Below are 5,584 nucleotides of genomic sequence, written 5' to 3' on the forward strand. Positions count from 1 at the left end.
CTCGATTTTTCGGCTCTGTGATGCTCTGTAACTCTCCCAAACTCTCTATATCCCTTCTACGCCCCCAAAGTTGTATTTATAATCAACAGGTCCAAGGATAACTCCTCATTACTCCACGAAATCTCCCATTACTCGACAGTGAATAAAAATATTCTCGGAATATTTTCTTCCCTGATTTTCCTTCTCACGCTTCTACAGCTTCCTAACTCCATTCAACACGCTGAATATTGAAAATAAAATGATCCGTACACACTCTATGCTCGTGCCAACCATAAAATAACTCGGGAAAGAGAATATCAACCCTCGTGAAAGTAAGAATACCAAAGTTTTCCCTCACTCGTGTTTTGCTTCCACACGATTCTTCGGCCAAATCTAATCGATTCCAAGGACCTTACCAGCACTGTTTAGTCCCTAGCAACAAACCCATTTGATTTCAGCCATTGAATCTCCCTAAAACGCCTTCAAATCACGAACCCTAATTTTGGTGTTTTGATAATAGTTTTCCCGCCAAATTCCAAATTCAAATAGAGAAGATGACCTCCCCCTAATCTTGTACGGGTGTCCCTTTAGCACTTGCCTTATGAGGTGTGAATAGTGAGGAAGGTGCCCCTTATACGTTGAGGTTCCCCTTATCTAACAGTGCGAGTCCGAATAACATGTGTCCTCCGGGTGCTTTAGACAACTTTTCGAGCCGATTTTTCCAATAATGTTTATTTCCCAAAAATGCCTACAAACACATAAAATACCATAATAAGTACAAAAATCGAGTACCAACAATACATGAAATTAAGGACAATGTAGACACAAAAATGTGTCTAACAAATACCCCCAAACTTATTATTTTCTAGTCCTCGAGCAAATCTAATCTAGAAAAATAAAATGAGTACACTTAGCACGTGCAACAAGCCGTTAAACCGCTAGGTGGCCCTAGCGGCGGAGTGTTGTCTCCGGAGGGTTTACCAGAGGTGTACCCACAAAACCTTTACTACAGACCCTAGCTATCTACGAAGAACCTTGGAAGGCACTAAAGAATCTCTTTGGTTGGCATACAATCATTGACTATAGGAGGAAGTACCCTGATGCGAAATTCCAATTGATCTACACGAGTTTGCACTCAGCATACTAAAATTCATATATAAGTGACAAAGCTCTACTCAGATAGTTTCTGGACATCATAACCGGAGTCAACCAATCACATGGAAAGATTAAGAAGATGGATAAAGAAAAAGATGGTTTAAAGTGAACGGTGATTCCCATATCTGTCTGAAGGCCTCTGCCAGGATGAACCTATCCTAATGGACTGAGATACCAGTCTGACTAATATCAACACAACTGGGATATACAAGGGGACCAGTGGTCGATAAACCTAACTCTAGGTCAACACAACTGGCATATACAAGGGCACCAGTGGTCGACTTTATTGAATTTATTCCTGTTGGTCTAATGGTCTGGTATCTTTTTCTTTTCTTTTTTATGTTGGTATCCCAATCACTCTATTCCACCCTAGCAAAGGTTACAACTTGAATCGTGTGCCTCACCAAATCACTTCAAAAATAAAAACAGGAGGATTAGGATTCAATGAGATATGGCGAAACTACCATGTTTTTTTTTAATTCTAACACCTGAGCTCTGTGCTTTTATGAATAGACTCTTTAGATGTTTCCATCTAATCAGATTGGTTCCTCAACTCCTACAACCAAGATGTTCCCATCCATTTAGATTGGATAGTGCCAACCTTAATAAGCATAAATTTCTAGGCTCTGGAGTCTATTTGTTGTAGCTAAGAGCTAACAAAAAGTTTCTTCCCCACTCCCAAACTTAAATCTAACATTGTCCTCAATGTTCTAAAGATGAAATTAAAAGCATGAACAATAAGAAACTGTTACCACTTGATGGATGGAAAAAGAAATAAGGAAGGATATTACCGTAAGCATGAATACCTCCCAGGAAATGCTAAATTTAAAGTCTTTAGCTAGACATCAAATACCTCAAAAAGGATTGTCACCTTCCAAAGTCATATATCAATAGTCGAAACAATTGTGGGTCCATAAGACCAAATAGAGCTGACACCAGTATGAGACAACTGCACTGATTCAGAAAAATGAAAAGAAGGAGCACGTCCTCATCTAAGGTTTCTGTCAAGACAACTGGGTTTATCTGCGGCGCGTAATTGAACTTCATATGTGTGTCTCGATAAATAGATTCATCCGAAAAACGGGTCTCTAATACCTGGGATACCTCCTAGACAGTATCAGGAGGATCGAGTTGCGGAGTCTGAAAAGACTCAAGTAATATCTCAAATGTACAAGGCTCGAGTCCCAAGTTAGGGACTCTAATTAGGGATACGATACAATCACAAGAACCATCACTACCCTCGAACTTAGGGTTCACAGACAAACCTCTAACTATTGCCTGAATTTCTGGGTCCATAGAATCTTTAAAATACTCAAGATCTTCTTCTAAAGATTGATCACATATCTGATCTAAGAGAATGGTTTCCTCAAAATCATCTAAAGAATCTACCAGTAAAGTGTCAATCCAATTATCCTGAACCAAATCCTGAACTAAAGTGCTAATCATATTCACTTCTTCTAAATCATCGTTCTCAGAAGGTTGTCTAGTAACATTAAAGACATTTAGTTCAATGGTCATATTACCAAAGGATATTTTCATAAGCCCGGTCCTACAGTTGATGACAGCGTTAGATGTGGCTAAAAATGGGAGACCTAAAATCACTGGGATTTGACGACTTGGGTCCTGAACAGGCTGGGTGTCTAGAACAACGAAATCCACATGATAAATAAACTTATCAACCTCAATCAGAACATCCTCTATGACACCACGAGGGACTTTGACAGACATATCAGCTAATTATAGTGTCATTTTAGTCGGTTTCAACTTACCAAGACCTAGATGGGTGAATACATGATACGTGAGCAAGTTAACACTAGCTCCTAAGTCAATTAAATATTTATCGACCATGTAATTACCAATCGCACAAGATATGGTGGGGCATCCAGGATCCTTATACTTAGGGGGTGTTTGGTTCAGAAGAATGGAACTTACCTGGCTAGCTAAAAAAGCTTTCTTATGGACATTAAGCTTACGCTTTCGTGTACAAAGATCTTTAAGGAACTTGGCATAAGCAGGCATCTGCCTAATTGCTTCTAATAGCAGAATGTCGATGTTCACCTGCTTAAATGTTTAGGCTTCTAATAGCAGAATGTCGATGTTCACCTGCTTAAATGTTTCCATTATCTCGTTGAAATTCGACTCCTTCTTTGTTGGGGTAACAAATGTGGATATGGGGCTCTAGGCACAAAGGTAGACCTATCAGGAATTTCTTGGGAATCCTTAGAGACTGTTTCAGTTTCCTCGTCTACGGGATCCTCTTGGGAAGTAGAAGGTGGAACTACAGTATGTCCACTAGGCATGGCTACCTTATTGTCTAGAGTTTTACCACTCCTAAGGGTTGTTATCGAGTTCACATGGTTTGATGATTTCTCACCAGCTAAAGATATTTGATGGACTCCCCTAGGGTTAGGTTGTGTTTGACTAGGAAACTTTCTTTTTTCTCTCAATGTCTCATTTATCTGACTAACCTGGGTTTTCAACTCGGAAATAGCCTGAGAGTTAGCTTGTACCATCTTTTTATTTTCATCTAATACTTGTGCAACCAATTGCTGAAATTCTAAAGTGTTCCGAGTTAACAAGGCAAGAGACTCTTCTAAACTCATGATTTTCTTATCTGTAGGGATCTGAAACTATGCCAGAGCTGAAGGATTCTTAGTGTAGCCAAAACCTAGGGGAACCTGAGCATTACTAGACTGACCTTGATTCTGGCCCTTGGACCAAGAAAGGTTTGGATGGTTTCTCCAGCCAGGGTTATAGGTTTCTGAATATAGGTCAAACTTCTGTCGGTTATCAAACCTAGTGTTGTTATAAAGAGCATTGGCTTGCTCTTCAACGACATGGCCTTCCCAAAAAGGCTCATTTCTACCACTACTACCACTAGAATGACCTAATTCTAAGGCTATAACCTTTTGGTTATAGCTGCTATTTTGGCATCTGACTCATAAGATCCTTCTACCCTATTAACATTTCCTCTACTTAGAAGAATTGTTTTCTGCGGTTCCCTACTATTTTCCTATTGTTGGGTCTTATCGGCGATTTCATTCAAAAATGTCATCGCTTCATCAACAGTTTTATTCTCAAACCCACCTGTGCATAAGGACTCAACCATGGTTGTTGTTGAATAATCTAAACCCTCGTAGAGGATCTGAACTAACCTAACCTTCTCCAAACCATGATGAGGACATTGAGATATCAAGTCATTGAACCTTTTTAAGTACCTATATAAAGATTCCCCCTCTTGTTGGGAAAAAGTACATATTTGTGTCCTAATAGACGATGTGTTATGCCTTGGGAAAAACTTATGTATAAAGGCAGAAGTAAGTTGGTCATAGGTTTCAATTGACTCAGAATCCAAACTATACAACCAAGATTTGGCTTTATCTTTTAAGGAAAAGGGGAATAACCTAAGTTTCAACGCATCATCACTTAGGTTTTTAATTTTCAGAGTACTACAAACTTATTCAAATTCCCTAACATGAAAATAGGGGTTCTCATTCTCCTTCCCTAAAAACATTGGGAGCATCTGTAAAATCCCAGGTTTCAGTTCATAATTTTCCTCGGTTTCAGCTAACTTGATACAAGACGGACGAGAGGTCCTAGTTGGGTTTAGCAAAGCTTTCAAAGTTGTCATTTCTGGCACTACCAAAGGACTAGGAGTACTAGGGGTACTTTCCTCACGAAGAGACAGATTCTCAAAACTGAAGTTTCCAGAAACGGGGCTCTCAAAAGAAGAGTCCCCGCCTTCACAAGAAGAACTATTAGGTTTTTCACTAATCAAACGACCTAGAGTGTTTCTTTTCCAAGCCCATTTAAAAACTTCGGGCATACACTAAAAAAACAAAATCAAAAAGAAAAGCCCTAAAAATGAAGGGATGTTCTATGCAAACACAAACAAGGCTGACTCCACCACAGCAAACCTACTGATTTCTAGCAAACAAAAAGCATGATGGCTCCACTTAGATTGTTTCTAGACCAGCTTCTAATCCTTCGAATGGGAATTCGTTATAATTTAAGCAAACCCCTCTGGAATCAATCCGAGTTAAAGTAAGTTGAATAGAGGCGAGGAAAGATCGGTGGAGCTTTGATAACCAAGGCCTCACCGGTATTACAAGGCGGCGCAGTCACGCATTCAACTTACAAAAACCGTCAAGAACTTCGAAGTATGCTTAAAAGAGTAACCAATATTTTTCGAATGACTTTCCTGTTAAGCTCGTTACCCTATCGGTCTCGTTCTAGTCAAAATTTTAGGCTTAGGTTCGCGTTTGGTGTCGTTTTCCTAAGGCGGGAAAGAAGAGAACGGTGATGAAATCCGAACCCTTATCTTGTATGGCCAGTCCTTGCCCTTTACTAGGAAATTAGAGCAGCCTTTTTCAAGTCCTCAACATATATGCATACGAAGGAAGACAGTAACTCGCTGATAGGGGATTCGCGAGTGTTTCGACAAACTTAC

This window comes from Papaver somniferum, chromosome 4, assembly GCF_003573695.1.
Source record: "Papaver somniferum cultivar HN1 chromosome 4, ASM357369v1, whole genome shotgun sequence".
In the NCBI taxonomy this organism is placed as follows: Eukaryota; Viridiplantae; Streptophyta; class Magnoliopsida; order Ranunculales; family Papaveraceae; genus Papaver; species Papaver somniferum.